At 34.5% G+C, this 20,969-nt stretch overlaps 1 pseudogene; it reads right to left on the bottom strand.

The window, feature by feature from the left end:
- Positions 1–200: 200 nt before the first annotated feature.
- LOC149252874 (purine permease 1 pseudogene) lies at positions 201–1,686 on the bottom strand (annotated as a pseudogene).
- Positions 1,687–20,969: the final 19,283 nt, after the last annotated feature.

Below are 20,969 nucleotides of genomic sequence, written 5' to 3'. Positions count from 1 at the left end.
ATTTCACTGACATTCCAACAATCTTAAAATATTTCACTGACAATGACGCTCTAGAGCATTTTTTCCCTGCTGGTAAAAAAGAATGAAAATAGACACTCTCCGCATGGTATCGAAAAGAAAAATATTTTTTTAATATCGGGATACATGAAAATAATCAATTCAAATAAATTCTCAATCACTGAAACTCATGTAAAAATGGATTGAAAATTAAATTTAATCTTTCATTACACCGATGCTCAGAGATCACAGCTCGACAGAAAAATCCTTCCTCAAAGGATTCTTTTCAAACATAGACAAATCTTAAAGCACTGTAAGATCCGACTATTTGCTTAATTACATTGACAGGTTAAACTAAAGCCCATTATTAATGCAAGGAGCTTCATAGAACCATGGATATTACGGTGCTTTACCAGAGTCAGCCATCGCCAATTCTTCAACATCATTAATGGAGTGATGTGCATGTGCATGTGCAGCTCCTCCTAGGTCTTCTAGCTCATTCTGCTGTTTGGGCACTTTAGGAGGTCGCAGTTTCAAATCGCTATAGTATTCCCCATAGAGATACGAGGCGAATCCCCACAATGCCAGCACCAGCGACATGCCCTTCTCCGCACTGAATTTCTCATGGAACAAAACTACCCCCAGTACCTCAGTAATCGGAATCGTAACAGCAATGATGACACCACTCAACAGAGAGCTCGCCATGGACGTCACACCGAAGACCCCAATGAAAAAAAGCTGCCACGTCACTGCAGCCCATACGATAGCCATGGAGTAATCGATTTTCCCCAGACGAAATTCGTTGGCCTCTCTGTGCAGAGCCTGGAAGTCTCGGTTAACGAGCATGCCCACTGTACAGAAAACAGTAGCGACAACAGACATTATGAACTGCATCTCCATAACGAGCGTGTATGTTATTTGGCGCTTTGTTTTTCGATAGGTCAGCTCAATCAACGGAATTATGAAACCGTATAGGGCAGCTGCGGCGAGAGTCAAGATAAACCCCAGCACGTATTGCTTGTTCGTTACTCCTGCAGGCCGGTCACCGCTTGTATGGAAGGCAAGCAAGACGGCACTCGCAGTGAGCAAAACGACAGAATTAATGGAGAAAGGGTTGAACTTTTGCCGGACTAACAGTAGCGCGAAAACAGCGTTGAAGCCGAGCTGGCTGGCGATCAAGACAGAGGAAGTCGAAACGGGCAGAAATGAGAGTCCATATGCGTATAGGTAATCGTCGGCGCCTGTCAGAATCCCAATTCCACAGCAAGCCAGGAAGAGATTGGGGGTAATGTGATTCTCTCTGTTGGGTTTCTTTCTATACGATAAATAGAGAGGCAGCAGGAGAAGAGGCCAGCCAGCAGTCTCGAGCCAAGAAGAGAGCCATTTTTTGGATCCGCCGTGCAGGAAATAAAATCTTGTCAACAGAGGCCCTGCAGTTGAACCCGTAGCTAGGGCCAAGACGTTGAGCATCAGGAGGATCCACCACCTTAATTTTTTCTTTCTGTTGTTCACCTGGGCTTGCATTCTTTCGATTCCTGTATCGCCTGCTGCTTCCATGTTCCCGATCTCAGACACACCAGATCCAGGCATATTGAATGGCCTAGAGAGAACCTGAAGTAAACCCTATCGAATGAATCTTCGATGACGATACCTCTAGGGTTAAGAGCTGTGAATAGCGCCGAATAACGACAAAGGCCAAGGAATTTTTAACCGTCGTTGCTGACTGGCTGATCAACCGGTGGGCTATGTCACAAGTTTGGTAGAACTTCAATTCAATTTTGAGGTTCAAATTTTGGAATTTTGGGGGTTTTAAAAAAAATAGAGCTAAGTTTATTTTAGATATCATTTTTTGGGATTCAATTGCTATTAATTAGTGTATTTTATCGAATTTTTTCATGGCTATTAATTAAGTTTTTCAATCAAAACTAGTAACTTCATGTAACAACTCAACCTTATAATCTATGTTTGCAGTTTCCATATTTATTATAACAATTTTCTTTCTATTGATATTAGCCATTAACCAAGTCTATCAATCACAACTCATAACTTCATGTCACAACTCAAGCTTATAATCTATTTTTGGGTTTTCCATATTTATTATAACAATTCTCTTTTTATTGATATTAATTTCTTACAATTTTATTCCATATTTCATTTTCAAATTAATATATCTATACATATAAAAATATATATGTTAATATAATAGCGAACTTTATATAAACCCCATAAAAAAATTCAACCTCAAACCAAACTTAATCATCATAAAACCCAATCTCAAACTCGAACCATGTGACATTACTGGTAGAAAACGGCACTGCAAAAAAAATCTTTTCGACCAGAATATCATGCTTATCTCTAGCGTGTTTTGGGTGTCCCACAGGTTTCGCTGCGTCCGTTCAATCGGACAAAGTACTAAGCTTTAAAAAATTGTAATTTTGTAGATTCAGACAATGTGAACGTAGAAAATGACAATGTTGATCAACCTCTTTCTGAATCGAGCGCACTTTTTCTCCTCCACAGATTCGTAGTATCGTTGTATATAGTCGAAATCACGTTCATGCCTATCTCAGACTGGTGGGTCATCTTCGGGTTGCCTGTCGTTGTTGTGAAATGGCATGTGTGCCCTATGCTTTTCATGATTTTTATAAGATTCCAATGTTAGTATTCTCTAACTCGATCATATCAGATTGAGTTTCAGGTGGCTTGACAAAATTCTTACATGACTCCAAAATAGTGGTCAAAGTGACAGAAACGTTTATGTCACCGTCAATAAAGTTTTAAAGTGTGATTTTGAAAAATTAGGAGTAAATTTGAAATATCACAATAGAAAAGTGATGGCAGGTATAACACTTGTATTGGCACCATTTAGAATAATATTTACATTATTAAATAAGTAAGATTAGGTTGTTGGAGTTTAGAATCTGTATTTGAAATATCACAATAGAAAAGTGATGATAGGTATAAAATTAGTATTGGCATTATTCAGCATAATGTTTATATTATTAAATAAATAAGATTAAGTTATTGGAGTTTGGAATTTGTTGGATTTTATGACTATTATTCATGTGGTTTGTAATTTCGTTTTGTGTTGAATAGACAAATTGTTTTGAATAAATCTGTGTACCATGTTTATTCCTTTTTTTTTGTGCACCTTAAAATATAAAAAACACTTAAACAAAATCTGCCTAAAAAGATCACTTAAAATTTTATCACTTCATCTAAATTTCTACAATCTAAATTTCTACAATGTTAATAAAAAAACCTCATAATGAAAAATATTTAAGGTAATTAAAAAAAATTACAATAAATTATAAAACAATTTACACCGATTAAAATTAAATAGGAATTGACACATTCCCAACACAGAGGAAAATTTGACCCATCACAAGAAAAGAATTACATGTAAAACTAAATACTAAATACAAAATATTGGAAATAGCGTTGAACGATAAATTATAAAAACAATTTACACCGATTAAAATTAAATAGGAATTGACACATTCCCATTACAGAGAGAAAAATTGACTCCACCACAAGAAAAAAATCAAATGTAAAACTAAATACAAAATATTGGAAATAGAGTTGAACGATCATTTTTAAAAGGTACTTTTTAAAATTATCATTTTTTTATTAAAATTTATATGAAAGGTAAGCTTTTATGTGTGTATATGGCTAATTTATATAACGATTTCTATTAAATATTTTATTAATAATCTTTTTCTTTGTTTTTATTAAATTTGTGCATAAATAAATTAAAGTCTACAGTTTAATTAGGAAGTCAATTCATTATTTCTAAGAGGAAACTCATTGTTTATTAGAATTAAAAATAGAAAATTTATCAAATTTTTCTATCGCTTTTAAAGAGATTTTTTTAATTGACTTTGAGCCATATTTTTGAATAAAAGTTTACAAATAAATTAAAATTTCAGAGTTAATTTAGGAAGCCAATTCTTTATTATAATTAATTTAGGAAACCAATTCTTATTATAATTAATTTCCGAGAAAAAGTCAATTTCTTATTGGAATTAAAAATAGCAAATTTATGAAATCTCTATATCCCTTCTAAAGATACCTTTTTTATTGACTTTATGAAATATCTTTGAATAAAGGTTCACAAATAAATTAAAAGTCTAAAGTTTTTATTGATTGACTTTGTGCAATATCTTTGAATAAAGGTTCACAAATAAATTAAAAGTCTAAAGTTCAATTAGGATGCCCATTCCTTATTATAATGAATTTTAAGAGGAAGTGAATTCCTTATTAGAATTAAAAATGGAAAATTTATAAAGTCTCCTTATCCCTTCCAAAGATACCATTTTTATTGACTTTGTGAAATATGTTCGAATAAATGTTCACAAATAAATCAGATGTCCATAGCTCAATTACGAAGCCAATTCCTTATTATAATTAATTTCCAAAAGGAAGTCAATTCCTTATTAAAATTAAAAATAGCAAATTGATGAAGTCTCTCTCTCCCTTCTAAGGAGACTTCATTAATACCTACTACTCTTAAGGATGAAATTCTAATATTTATGTTTTCTTCATTATTAATAGTGTAATGCCCTTTTTTTCTAGAGTAGTTGCTTATTGATTGGCATGGTTTTGATTTAATTTGTCCTTTAGACATGGTTTCAAAAATGTTTGCCATCCTTTTTTGTATAGATTTATGTCTTTGGTTCCCTATCTAATATGCATGCACTAGGATACAAATCTTGGGTATGCTTAAGTTGTTTTGAGAGATGACATAAAAAAGTCATATTTTCATAATCGAGAACCTAAACCCATGTCATATTCTCCATTGTGTATAAAAATATTGTCAAATAAATCATAATTGATATCAATCTCAACACATATTCAATCGATCTTGAATAGAACAAGTGTTATCCACTCTAAAACTATAATAGTGAATAACAATAATTTGGTGTTTTTATTTGCAATAACTGAGAATATGCATCTTCCTTATATGGAGTGATTAGGAATGTGACACATGGGAGTGAACATTGTTATCATCCCATGAGTTATGATGGGAGGACATGTGCCATTACACCCTCCCTCACTAACAATTGGTGGAGGTCTCTATGTTTGCAACATAATGGGAATTTATTACACCTAATTGTTACACCACTTCATTTGCCTCTACTATGTAAAGGAGAGTGGTGGGAGTTGGATATTGCACGAGGTTATGATGCCACTGTAATCGGTTCTATGAGTAATTATTTATCTCTAGATTTCAAAGCAACCTAGAGGTATGATCCTAGAGAATGCCTATTGGCTTGCTTGCTTTACAAACTCATTACACATTTTCCCCATCCACTTCACTTTGTCTAGCAATAAAGTCCAAGCTAGTTCATTTTTCCATTATGTCTATGTGAGGAAATATTTGAGGGAATGCTTCACTATCTTTGCAAGAAGAAGAGTGATAAGTGTGACTCCTCTCTGTCAGTTCTACGTGGCATTGAGCAATTTATTCACTAATGAAGCAGGAAAATTCACCTCTTCTTACAAATTATTACTCTCTACTTCTGGAATGTCAATGCAATACTAGAATCAAGGCGCCCATACACCTTTAACCACTTTGTGATCTTGTTCTTTGTTCCTGCAATAAAATAAAAACAAAAAAAAAATCTATGCACCCTTACTTGTGATATTTAAATCTCATATCATTTAGTTTCAAACGCATATACAAGATTTGAAACTCTGGTTAATTCTATATTACACATAAAATTGGAATTCTTCATTCACTCATACACACAGAGACAATTTGTCAACATAATGAAGTTCTTTTCATTTATAAAACCATGTCCATAACAGAAGTATTCATTCCTCCCTTCACATGATCTCACATTCATTTTGGTCATTAGTTCTCATTTCCCATAGGCTTACAATAAGTAGAATTAAGAAATGCAATACCTTTTATAAACCCTAAAAGCAGTCCATAAATCACCCATAAAGCTCTACATAAATCGCCCATAAATCACACCATAAAGTAGATTTTCCTAAATCCTCAAGTCACTCCATAATCACTCCATAAACCACTCTATAAACATATTTTTCTAAATTCTAAAATAACTTAGTTTATCCATAGAATCTCTCATGCTTTTCAAGGTAGATTTATTTTTTATTTATGGATAGAATGTCACCTATCCATAATTTTTCTAAAGCTATGACTCATTAGTTCTAAAAATCATAAAATATCTCAACTCAGAAAATACAATTTATTTACATAGAATAATATAAATTATTCTAAAAAACAAAGACCGCTTTTTAAAGATTGTTCACATTGAAGACTTAATGGCTTAGAAGCTCTACTGCTCCTACATTAGACTCCCAAGGGGCAAAAATCTCATGACCTCCTAGTAGTGTGTTATCAATTTCCGAATCCTCTAGGATCCCAAACTTTAGTATGTAATGTTTCATCCATTTTATTATGTTGCTACTCCACCTCTTCAGTTGTTGTTTCCTTTGTCTCTCCAGGTTTCCAAAATTTAAATTGCAACCTTCCTTTTATTTGACTGATGTATACTTGAGCAGTCAAATGTACCATATTGCTAACTACCTTCTTCCTTCTACAATAACTCTGTCTAGACACTCTCTTCATCAACATCCAAATCACATTAATTTATTCTTTGTTGTTGAAATATTTTGTTGTCAACTTCCATTTGTTGCATTCTCTCTTCCTCCATACTATTGTTGTATGACACTCTAATATACTTCTTTAAATCGGCTTGAACTATGCTTGCAACTTATATGCATTTGTCTCTATCGCTTGCTAGTCATTCCTATAAATACCTCATCTCCTCCTCAAAATCCTTAAACACTAAATTTGAATTTTCACTTGAGGTTTAATTTGATCTTTAGGAAATAGATTGGCTTCTATTGCTTTAATTATTTCTTCATGTTCATCTTCAATTTATATTTCTGCATTCACAAAAAATTCATTAGCTTCATAAATATGAGATTCTTTGATCTCATTCACTGATACATCCTCTTCTTCACTAAGGATTGCTCCTTGTTCCAGTTCACAAAAGAATACATTCATCTTGGCTTTCTCAAGTTCTTCATTCCCCTATTGAATACTCAACCTCTCTTTTAACTTCACCTGTAACTTGTGCCACTTCAAAAAAAATTTGTAGCACGCATCTGCATCTTTGGTCTTCAACATCTTGTTGTAGCAACTCCATAAGAACATTCAACCATGCTTTTATTTCATAAATTTCCCTATTAAAGTCTTCATCACTTGTTTTATTCTTAATGTATTTTTCCTTGATATCTTCTTTCCTTGCATTTGTGACTTCCACTTGAAACTTTGTTATGACACTTTGTGGTCATGCTTCTCTCTATCTTTGTGAGCTTCTCCATGCTCAACAATGAACTCTAACTAAGCCTCTCCTCTTCATCAAATCTTCTCTTCTTGCTACTCAACACCTCATTAAGCATTCTTCACTAGCTTGACCTTTTCGTATTTTCTTTGGTTCTCTCCTTAGAAAATTCTCAAGCACTCCTCTACTCCTTTGGTTGTTTCACTTACTCGGGTTACTTCTTTTGCGAAATTCTACTTGTTCCTTGCTTCCTCTATTACGAGGTTCTTCTGCCGCAATTCTTTCTTCACTTGTTCTCTTTGTCACAACTTCCAAGTTATTATCCACGTTCACTCTCCTTCATTTGCTACCTACAAACATCAATTCCTCTAAACAAATCAATTCATAAATATAAAGAGCGGCTTACCTATTGCACTACCACATTTCTCCAATCTCCTTTTGTTGCACAACTCTAATGTTTTTATAAAAAACTATCCTTTCTTCCAATATCAAAGAGCATAATCATCTTTGACTCTCTTCTCTAAAAAGCTAACCAAATTTGATACCACTTGATGTAGGAAGATTCACCTCTTCCTACAAATTCAAACTCTCTACTTCTGGGATGTCAATGCAATACTGACATCAAGGTACCCATACACCTTTAACCACTTTTTGATCTTGTTCTTTGTTCATGCAATAAAACAAACACACAAAAAAATATATATGCACCCTCACTTGTGATATTTAAATCTCATATCATTTAATTTCAAACCCATATACAATATTTTAAACTCTCCTTAATTCCAGATTACACAAAAAATTGGAATTCTTCATCCACACATACATACAAAAACAATTTGTGAACATAATGAAATTCATTTCATTTATAAGATCATGTCTATACAATTACCTAACAGTTAATGAAGTATTCATTCCTCCCTTGGCCCGATATCACATTTATTTTAGCCATTTGTTCTTATTGCCTATAAGCTTACAATAAATAGAATCAAAAAATGAAGTATATTTTCTAAATTGTAAAATCGATACATAAAGTAGATTTTCCTAAATCCTAAAATCACTCCATAAGTTATCCAAAAATCACTCCATAAGCATATTTTTCTAAATTCTAAAATCACTCAATCTATCCCTAGAATCTCTCACACTTTTTAAGGAAGATTTTTGTTTTCCTTATGGAAAAAATCTAACTTATCCATAACGTCTATAAAACTATGACTCATTAGTTCTAAAAATCATAAAATATCTCAACTCAGAAAATAAAATTTATTTACATACAAGAATATAAATTATTTTCAAAAATAAAGAGCGCTTTTTGAAGCTTTTTCACATTGAAGACTTAATGGCTTGGAATATATAATGCTCCTACATCAACTAAGGTCTCATTCAACTCAGGTGCAAGTCTTAGCACTCTGTTGGTACCATGCTTTGCCAACATGTTTGTTTTCAGTGGGGGACAACATATTATGAAGTGCAGGGTTGTTCGAAAACTTAATATTACGCTAAGTCATTTAGTCAATAGTATAATGGCCACACTACATTTGGCATTTAGTGAAAACTATGGGAGATGGAAAAGAGGTGGTGGGAGAGTTTAGCTATTTATTATAATCAAAATTTGTAGTGACTATCATTTCTTGGCTCCCATACATTGGTAATTTGAGGGGTCAATACAACCAATATCTATATATGGTTAATTTGTTGTGGACAATGAAAACCATTTTGGCCAAGGTGCCATTATAGCACCATGATGCTAAAGATGAGATCATGTTGTAGCTAAACAAGCTCTAGATTTAGGTGAAGAAATTGGATAGACATATAGAAATAATTGAAGATCATATGTCCCTTGTTTAGTGACCAATATGATCAACTCAAAAGGCCGAGGTGGAGTCATCTAACTCGACATGATTCTTAGGCAATTTTCTTTGTTTATTTTTATTTTACTTTTATCTCCTAGTCATAGGTATAGACATGCTAGATGGTTAGAAATTGTCAGCTTTGGACACATCCCTACTGTTAATTCTGTTAGGATTTTTTAAGAAAGAATTTTGAAAAACAATATCTCAATGCACTACCACTCTTTGGATGAATTCATAGAATTTTATCTTACAAAAAAAAGGTGCTAATATGCATCTTATATTTGCAATAGGTTAAAATATACATATATAGAAGTCAAGGGGAATGATTTTACATAACCTTTTGTCATTATTATATTTTAGTTCTTATGAGAATTATTCTATTGTAAATATATAATGAATCATGGTGGGTCTGCATGAATAGTAGGAAAGAACTTGTATATATAGATGTTAGTAAATTATTAATCATTGTACATAATTACTTATTCCTTTGTATTTGGTTTAGTTAGGAGCTTTTCCACTGCACCCCACTTTTACTAAACCCAACAAAATACTATAATACCAATGAAAATGGATCCATGCAATATGACAAAATTTCCCAAGAAACAAACAAAAAAATTAAATTCATGAATGCACACCATTTTAAGCATACAAAACATTCAAAAATGCATGAAACACAGAATACAACTATATGAATTAAACTCAAAATTTAATATAAAACAAACACAGTGAATGAGAGAATATTCCTTATAAATAATCACATAATTGGTTGTAAACATAAACCTAGCCATAAAATTTTCTACTTCATTTCTCTTAACAACAAACTAACTCTTGAGATTCATAATGAATCTACAATGAATAATGTATCCTAAACCTAAATATTGTCTGCTAATATCCAAATTCCCGGTGAAAACTCATATCAAGCTAGTTCCTACAACAATTCCAATCCAGCAACTGAGTTTCCCCTCAACCCACAAAAACCAAGGAATGGGATACCATTCTATACCACATTGTCGCTTATTATATCCAATGCTCCTTTATCACTTCAACACATGTTGACTAGGAAATATCTCATCTAGGGAATTTAAGGATTGTAGTTGCAATAGGAATTCTCATAGAACTAATTTCATTAGCCATTTAGTAATTTCCCCAACAAAAATTCTTTCTCACTCATAGGCCTATATTCCTACTTCTCCATCCATTTCCTAGATACAATATATTGGGGCATACTTTTAATCTGCTAAGCATTTTCTATCTCCTATAGAAAAATAGTCTCAAATCCTTGATTTTAGGGGTCTCATCTAGGTAAAATTTTAATTTATGAGGCAAAAGAGTGCTCCATCATGAAATTTAGTGATGATCATCGAGTTCTAGACAATAAATGTGCATTTCTGACCTTATGCGTTAATTTTAGGATCCTACAATACATTTTTGAGGCTTTTATATTATTTTTGGAATGATCTAGTTGGAAATTGGTGGCTACCAACCTATTCCACTAGCTCATGGCACAACTTTCTACTTTGGCAGTTTTCTTTCTACAATATTTAGGTCCTCAACTTTGGGAACTTTATTGACGCATTAAAAAGATTTTTTTTGTGGAAATGAGTTGTCTATGACTCCATCAAAATTCAACATTGGGAAAATGTACTTCTTGGACAAACATTTCCAATGGGGTATTATCTGTGCCAAGCGAAGATTGTATGCCACAACTACAAACCTAGGAAGTTTTCATTCCAAATTACCCCATTGAGGGCCAACATTTTTCATGTTTCATCTCATAGGGTTAGGATTTTGGATGTTTAAGGTTTCTCATTATTATTTATAGTAAAAAAAGGCCTCTAAGCCTCATTGGAATATAGTTTACAAAGGAGCGTAGCTATCACATCTCTTCTTAGAGATAAGCTACAATCACTTAGGCTTTATTGTTTTGATTCTGCATGCACACAGTTTCAACATTTTCCAGTTATTAATTGAAGTCAAGTTTCACTATATCACTGTGTTTTGGTTATAAATATGTATATCATTTCATTCCCTTCCTAAATTTGGATAAGAAGTACCAGAGAGGGTTTCTCTTTTTTTGTTTTTCTATACATGTCCCCAATGAGTTCAAGGTATAGGGAGATCAAATTACTTGAGCCCTTGCAGGATCACCCATGTCAACCTAAATAATCTCCCATGGCATAAGAAAACAAATAAAAGAAAGAAAGAGATCCTCTTAAAACTTTGCTCAAAGAAGCCCCTGAGTGACAAAGGAATGAGAAGATGGATATCTTTTCCTAGATCCTTCAACATATGTCAATAGGCAATGCATCTTCATCAAGTGGCCAGTTTGGAGGATGCCCCTTTAAGGTACAAGTTATTTTTGATTTTCCAATATTTGAAGGCTAGATAGATGTAGATGCCCTAGAAAGATGTTTAAATATTCTAGAAGGGTATTTTTTTGGTCCATAATGTCTTTGATAGAGAAAATATTACCTTTTCACTCCTAAAGGCTGCCCCCCAGGTCAAGGATTTGTGGGAAACTTACTATGAGAAAAGGGCCATGCAGGAATCCACACTACTTTCAATCGCACCCACTTATGGATAATTTATAGTTTTCGTTAAGGAACAATATTAACCTATTGGAAGCTATGAGGGCCATTACATGAGATGGACCTTAATATGGTACGAAAGGGACCAAGCAGTGCTAAAGTTCACAAATATATTTCATACCTTGTCCACCAATATGGGTATCAAGTACTTTAAGTGACATCTCGTTCTCAAGTACCATGGTTATATGCATAGATACATCTACATAGAAATGGAGTGCTTAGATATCTTCTCACATGGAACAATATACCAATATGTTATCAAGGTCAAGAAAAAATTTAAATAGAAGAGGTGAGACTTTGGATCTGTGAATCCTTCACAGCAGGAGTAACATAAGGGCATCCCCAAATCATAGAACAAAGAATAGAGCCATGGTGGAACACTGTAGGACAACCCATCTAATCCAAAAAAAATAATGGTAATGGGAAGATGAAGAAAGACACGAGAAAGTGGTGTGAGTTCCATAATATCCCCTCTCGTAACACCACTAAATATCGTTCAAGGAAGTTGTTGGTGGTTGAGCTAAAAGAATCAAAGGAAAACGTACGTTCTGGTTCTGAACTAGACATAGAAAAGGGTAAATAGATCATTTATGTGGAACATAGTGCCATTGTTAGCACCACCATTTAAAACAAAGTGAGCCCTAAATTCGAGAGGAAGGTGAGCACCTCTTTCTCTCACAAATGTGAGTGAAGGGTGCTACACTATGTTTCATTAATGAAAATGGCACTTAAAAGAACCTCATCTCAACAGAGGCCACTATGCAGTTGGGCCTACAAATAACATCACACCTATAACCATGTATCATTGGGTGGTTTCACCAAGAGAAATCTCTCTACGTCATCCAATAGTGCCACCTTCCCTACAACATTAAGCCTTTCAAGGATGAGGTATTGTGTGATGTTTCCCCCATTGAAGTTTGTGATGTTTTCTTAGGCCAACCATACTTGTGGAAGCACAATGATTTGTATGAGTTTAGACTTCGTAGTGTTATTATTACCTTGGGTATACAACTATATAGGACACCAAAGGTAGCCCCACCTACTTCCATTTATTTGATCTTTGATAAGTAATGTAGTAAGGCAATCTCCTAGACTAGAAAATTTATATTCTTTTTATTCACTCTCAAAGTAAGGAGAATGTTGTGGCAATTGTTGGGCCGTGGAATTGCTACCTTTTTGTGCACATTTTCATGCTCCTTTTTCTCCATTTTTCACCAATACGACCACATTTCACAACTGTAACAACCATTATTCACTTACATATGTCATTTTCCATATGTCACTTTCTTAGTCTAATTTTGTTTATAATTTGGCATAGGAACTATTGTTTTATGATTTTTTTTTATAAAACTGACAAATGGGTTATTTTAGGTTTAAGTGGTCTATTGAAGTTGTTGTTATATGATTGCACTTGCAGTTTCTTTTATCTATTTGGACAAAGGCTCGGTGAAATGTTGTTAATACATAAAGGGTTTGCCTTGTGCATGTTGTTCTTCTTTAATTTGTCACATGGACCGAATCTAGGAGTGCATCAAGTCAAAGCCAACTCAACCACCAAGAGATATTCATGAAGTATACAACTCAAGTAGTTGAGATTTTCTACAAAGATCATTATAATTAAAGGAAATTGTTACAACTTTACCCTTACCATGGAAACTATTATGAATTACAAAAATGTATTCTTATTTTAAGATCACATGAGAATTGAAAGATTATCATGATGATCTTATTGTTGTAATAAAAAATTATAAAGAGGAGAGTTATCTGCCTACGTGGGTAGTGAAGGGAACTAGAGCAATAGGAATGGGAAAAGCACCAAGCTATATAATCTTGATATTTTCATTAATGCAAATCTCAACCTTGTAGAATTATACCCTTTTCTAAGTAGTATGTGTGTTATTTAGTGCACCAATCCGTACTGAGGAGGAATTAGGGGAATTTTTAGGTCTAAAATGGGCCTCCTATGAAAAATGTACAACTAAAATAAACTTTATAAGTACCAATAGGATTCAAGATGATGATGTCAACCATGGGGGATGATTCACCATTTTTGTAGTTAAAAAGTAAAAAGATTAAAAAAATAATAAAATAATAAAGCTACTTTTTCAACTCGTATTTTCAACTTATCTCCCTAACGTTTTACTCAAACTTCAAGTGGGAGTACTTATTGGATGAAAAATGTAATCCATCATCCAAGGATTACCCATGTTGCATACTTTCGATGGACCCTACTACATGAAAAATGAGAAATACATGGAAAAACATGTTTGCAATCACGTTTTTCATGTATTTCTCATTTTTTGTGTAGTAGGGCCCATCGAAATTATGCAACATGGGTAATCCTTGGATGATGATAAATTTTTTCATCCAACGAGTGTTGTTGCTAAAAATTTGAGTAAACCCATAGAGAGATAAGTTGAAAAAATAGTTTTTTCTTTTTCCCCTCTAAAATTTGATTATGTAATCTAGTCTTATTTTATTATTTCCACTGTTATTTTATAATTTCCTTAGGAGGCCCATTTTAGACCTAAAAGTTGCCCTAATGGAAGGGCCCTCCTTCATACTATGGATCACTAGTTAAGTAGGATATATGAATTACTTTCATTAATTCTTCTCAGTTATGTGATTGTTGTTACTATCAATTTTATTTGTAAGTAAAATTATTCCATACGAATTTTTAATGGTATGATAAGACAGTCCTAGATCGGTCCCCATTGTTAGTGCAATAGCGGGTCATTTACGTTTATGTTACAAATTGGATTGCACTTTATTTGAATGAGTATGTCCAACATTCATTGTGTAACAACCCTAGTTAAAAATTCATGTAAAGGTATATAAGACCACTATCATGGGACACGTATTCCAATTTGAATGGTGGGAAAAACCATCCTAGTGGCGTGTCACTTCAGTTTATTATGGCTAAGGAAATTGGAAAAGGGAATGGCAAAGGCCTTGGAAAGGCATGGGGCATTAATTGGCATTTTATATATGAAAATAAAGGAAATGAGGAGAAAAGGAAGGTGAAGAGTCACAGGTTGCATGTGAGGAGGAAATTGAAGGAAAATAATGGAAAATGAAGAAAATGGAGTACTCATTAATTAAAAGTCTTATGAGGATCAATTGGTAGCCTCTTCTCAATTCAGTTTTGGAGCTCTCTCATTATTCTTTCTCTCTCTCTCTCTCTCTCTTGGACACTTAGATTTTTCTTGGAGCACTTTGACATTGGATCAAGATAAGCAAAGAAGGCAAGAGGAAGGAAGGAAAAAGCAAGGAATAACAATATCAAGCAACTAAACCAATATTCTTTCTAGGTATCGATTTTCATGTGCCTTGTCCTTGCTAGATTTGGCATGCATGGTATTGCATGTGGTTCTCTTTGCTATTAAGGCATGAGTTTTTCTAGGTGTGATAGTGTTTTCAGCCTAGCCTTGCCATTTACAGATAACCTTGATGAGATGGGTTCTCATACTTCAGTTGAGCTAGATTGTTGGATGGATTCGAAGTTGACTGAGGTGGATCTCCAAAATGACAAACACACTAGTGGTCCCCATATCAGACTATGGATGAAGGTAAAGCCACGGTCCTAGTAACTACTGAGCTAGACTATGGGTTGTGGTAAATCCAAGATTTGTGCCTTGGTGGGCCCGGGAATCCTTGTCGGTGAATGGTGGGATATATAGTAAAACTAAGAGGTGTATTTCTCTTCATTGGGCCTAGTACTCCTAGGATGAGATGTATGCTAAAGCCTTGAGAGTGGGTCTTGGTGTAGGGCCTAGTGATCCCTCAATTAGATTGTGGATTATGGTAAAGCCTGAGAGACTAGGAGGAACTAAAATTCCTCAGGGTGTAGTTGGACAAGTATGGTAGCATCCATGCTTGTTTGGTTATTTTTGGTTGGTTATGAGTCCCACATTCATGCTTGGAATATGGCATAGGGTTGATTGGTTGAAGAGAGATTTGGCTAAGCTAATCTATGGCTGTGTAGAAGGTGGTAGTCCCATCCCCAGTTGGTTTCTACATTCATTAATAAGAAATTCATTCTATTGGTTTTTCATGTGTAAATATATTGGTTTTTATGTGGATTCTATGCCTGATGTATTCATGGTATTTATGTTATTATGTTGTGTGTTATGAGCATGTATTCTAATATTGATGATGTATGGCTCTCCTCATGTTTCTATTTGTAAATGAGTAAACAATGTATCTATGACCTAATAGATGATAATGCAGCAAATGATATAAGGGAACAATACTTCATACCGATCCTTAGATAAGTATGAGACCCCTATGCCTAAATCTGTTGTTTACACCTATAGATTGCATTGATGCCAAGTGTTTGAAAGAATTTCAGTCCCATTTGGGGATGGTCAAGCCTACTCTTAGAGTTATGTTTTCATTTATTGGTCTTGTCATCATGCGTTTAATGGATTCCAGAAGTTACAACAAGTTCTGGGTAGTGGCTAAAATTATGGGATTGAAAAGTTCATTAAATCTTGCAGACTCTAGCACAAGTTTACTGGAAATAGTCCCTAGACACAGGTATTAAGTCTTGTGGGAGCGTCTAGATATCTCTTGATGCTAGCATGCCCATAGCATGGGAGCATCTAGAGGTTTAATAGATTAAAAACTTAGTGGGACCCAAGGGCATGATACCAGCGTGGTTGGAATGGATCTTGGGAGTGTGTTGTTGACGTGGGAGATATGTTTGATGTGTTTCTATTGATTCCACTTCCTTAAGGTCACCTAGGAGGTTCAATCATATCATAGTAACCTCTCATCACATGTTTACCCCAATTGGTCAGTTAGCTAGATAGATTTGGGAGGAGGGTGTTACATTGTGGTATCAGAGCATGGTGCTCCCCTCGAACTGGATGGGTAGTTTGTTGGTCATTTATCAATGTCGATTGCATATTTGTTCCTTATGCTTGTAGTCCATGTTCTTGTTGCATTTGCATGGTGTTGATCATGGTTGTAGTGATGTGTCCATGTGAAGGTTGATGGTTTTATTGTGGAATGTGTCATCATGAGTGTATGGTCGTATATGCATTTGTTATGCATGTCAGTGTCTATATGTTTTTATGCATGCATTGTCAAGGTGAAGGTTGTTGTGCATGAGGTCATTAGATGCAATTAGGTCATCGTGATGCTATTGGTATGTTATGATGCTAACTAGTTGGTTGAGATAAAGCAGGAGATGTAGATCATCAAAGTGAAGTTGCAACATTGGACCTTGAGGCAAGAGCATGTTTCCATATAGGTTTGGATGTTGGGCATGAAGGTATGTAGGTTAAGGACTGTTATATGCATTAAGGTTATGTGTATTCTTTTCATTTTATTGTTGTTAAGGTTACATGTATGATTTATACTAGTTGATTAGTGCATTCATATGGACATGTGTCGGATAATAATGAATGACAGTAAGCTGTGGTGGTATGCATTGCTATTGTTGTTTTAGGTTACATAACTTGACGATTATGTTATATGTTGTTGATGAGTATGTTATAGGTTAAATTGTTGTTGTTATATGATATTTATCTGGATGAGTAGGATATATGTTGATGATGAGCTTGTTATATGTTAACTTATTGTTGTTATATGCTAGTTAACTTGATGATTAAGGTTACAACATTAATATCTTGATGTTATATGTATCATGCTAAATTGGATTGGTCTATACAAATGGTTAGGGTTATGACATTCAAGTATGAGTTAATACACTATGATATAATGTCACACTAATCTATACTGATGGTGCACATGTGATTGTTATGCATAATGTTAAATTTGTATGACTTTATTATGTGAACATGTTAGCTATTGACTATTATGGATATCATGACCTTATTTATTTTTGAGTTGATATTTCGTGAAGTTATATCATGCTAATTTGGATTGATTGTGTAGACAAGATAGCCTCCCTTGAGATACATTAAGGTATGAGCTTGCTTATGTCATCTTCTTTGTGCTTTAATGTTTGATTATGTCATTTAATTGGTGTTTGAGTGTTGGTGTTTATTATGCTACTTATTTGTTGTCTGAATGTTTGACTACTTGCATGATATGAGTGTGTCTACAAGATTGTCTAAATGAACAATATTGTTTTAAGATGATTGTACTAACACATATGTGTTGAAATAGCTGAAATGTACATGAGTGTAATAGGTGACAGTTGTATTAATATGTCTAATGACTATGAGTTCACTATGAATTATTACATGAATTCTCCTCTTCATAAAGGTTGACTTCAAGTTGATAGATATGATTGTCTTGATATTTCGAACATGTGTTTGACATGTGTAAATAGTGCAGGAAACATGCCTGGTATTAGCATGACAAGGTAATAGTTGATGTGTTTATATAACTAACAGTTGGGTGATGTGACTCTACACAGTAACACTAAATTGTAGCAAGGAAGAGGTCAAAGAAAGGAACTGGGAAAGTTTTGGCTATGTTTGGAAACCCTAATTCCAAAAGAATGAGTGCTTTACATACAGGAAGTTTTCTTAACCTTAATATGGTTTAACATTATGTGGATATGTGTTAGATTCATGAACTTGTATTTGACAGGTCTAGTAGCTAGTCTTTAGTTACAAGTGGATCTATCAAGGGAATTGGAGTCCCTTAAGAGATGGTGTCGATGTGTTCAGTTGCAAGAAATGTGCTTGACACAACAAGGTAAGGTAAGCAGTGCATTGTTATGTTTATTTAAGCACTGGCAGTTATGTGTTGATGGCAGTATGATGTAAGGGATTGCATAGAAAGTAAATTTCCATGGAATCATGAAGAAGGTTCACGTTGAGCTTTCCCTTGGAAGCACTGGGAACCATGGGGATTGAGTCATGGTGTTTGTTGCTAGTCTTGTGCTTTTGGTCTTTTGCGTTTTGTTGAGATTGATTTATAGTTTTGTTTATGTCTAGTGCAAGGCCTTGCCACTTTGTTCGTGGTTGTATTGTTATTGGTTTTCATGGTTTTTTTCTTGTTTGTTTCTTGCACTTGCCTTTTAAATTTTGAGTCTTGGGAATTGGTTGGGAAATAGGAAAGTTAATGGAGTTCGTGGAGAGTTGTGTGGTACCCAATAGGTGATGTAAGGTCGGATAAAGATGATGGATGTGTAAGGGAAGCTAAAGGTAAGTGTATGACAGTTGGGTAAGTTGGTTGTGTCCATTAGTGTAAATGGATGGTGGCAGAACAATCATGAGAAAGCTAACAAAAAAGGCAAAGTGAATGGATGTGAGGCATTTGATTCCTTGGCTATGTTGGGAACAATCGTTCTCAATGTTGTGCATGGATAAAGGGAGGTCCCTTAACCTTGACCTTCTGATATCTGGAAATTATGTTGTGATCATGATTATGCCGATGTCTATATATGTATACATGTATGTATGTAATGTATGATAGGGTCATCATGGATCATGATTGTTTTCTACTAATGTTTATATGTATATATGTCGTTGTCTGATAGGATCATGAATGTTTAATGATAATATTTGTATGTATATATATGTATGTATGTATGTATGTCACTGTCCGATAGGGTTATCAGGGATCATTCTATGGAGGAATGATTTCTTATGCAAGCGAATGGCATGAAGAGGTTCTTGGTCTTATGAGGAATCAAGTGGGAAGAGTAGCCTTCGAAGAACTATGTGATGAATATCATGTGGATATGATTTGATATTATGTACATGTACTATCCATATGTTTATGTTATTACATGTAACTATGAGGGATATATCAATTGAATGAAAAAAAGTGAGATCCATGACATGCTAGAATAAGCGTGGATGATGGGGAGACACTAGAAGCAAGTTTGCCTGGTAGCGATAGTGTGGTTTTAGATTTGTGGTACTATTCTTGTCCATATGTGATGTTGTGTGCATGTAGTGTGGTGTAGATATGTGTTTGTCGATGTTTTTATGCAATCTTATATACAAGGTGGTATAGATTGTGTTGTGTGAATATTGCATATATAGATGGTGCTATGTACATGATTGATATGAAATTTTTTGTGCATATGGTTTTGTGCGCATGTTGGATATGCAGTGTTGTGTACATAAGGTGCTCTGTACATGTTATATATGCAGTTCTATGTACATACGGTGTTGTGTTCATGTTGTACATATGGTGCTATGTACATATGGTGTTGTGTACATGATTTTACAAGTGGTGTTGTGTACATGTTTTACATATGGTGTTGTGTGTAGATGTTGTTGTGTACTTTTCGTGCATATGGTGTTGTGTACATATGGTGTCATGTACATCTCGTGCATGCGCTCTTGTGTATGTTTGGAATTATGTACACATCGTACAGGTGGTACGATGTACATATGGCATTATGTAAACATTGTTTAGGTGGTGCCATGTACATTTGATGTCATGTACACATTGTGCATGTGGTGTTGTGTACAGGTGGTACTATGTACATGTTGTACATATGGTACTAGTATACATGTGGTATTGTGCACATGTCGTATATGTTGTGTTGTGGGCATGCGGTACTATGTATGTGCATTATGTAGTCATGGTTGTTGGCATTATGAGACAAGTGTTGTCCTTGATGGCAACTCACACAGATGGTAGATCATAGTGCAACAGATCAGTAGCAAAGAATTGATGATCAGACTACAAAGAATGAAGAAAAATATATATACGCAGGTTCACTATATACCAAGTAGGGTATACACGCAGGTTCACTATATACCAAGTCGCGTATATGCAGGTTCGCTATATACCAAGTAGGGTATACAAGCAGGATCACTATATAGCAAGTCGCGTATACACAGGTTCGCTATATACCAAGTAGGGTATACAAGCAGGTTCACTATATACCAAGTTCCGTATACGCAGGTTCGCTATATACCAAGTAGGGTATACACGCAGTTTCATGCACGGAAAAGCACGTACATGTCGGAAAGCTTACTTTTGCTCCGTGGTAGTTAGTCCTTGTTATTTGTACCTATGGTTTGTTCCATGGTATCTCGACAAGTGTGTTGAACCCAAGTATTGGGCTTTTGGTATTGATTTATTATGGTTTTGGACCGTGGTATTGAGAAAGGCCTAAGACTATAAAAGGAGAAGAAGATCATTAGGCAAGAGCATCAAGAAAATCTTAATATCTGATGAAGTATGAGATCCAGTATGCAAGTTATGGGTTGATGATGCATTGCTTGATCTGAGCTAAGGTGGGATCTCACCGGTTGATGGAGAACAAGATC

This window comes from Pinus tabuliformis, chromosome 7 (assembly GCF_031772625.1).
Source record: "Pinus tabuliformis cultivar Carrire ecotype Pingquan chromosome 7, CPIR1, whole genome shotgun sequence".
NCBI classification, from domain to species: Eukaryota; Viridiplantae; Streptophyta; class Pinopsida; order Pinales; family Pinaceae; genus Pinus; species Pinus tabuliformis.
The sequence above is the reverse complement of the archived record's forward strand: the minus strand, read 5'-3'. Positions and strand labels throughout refer to the sequence as shown.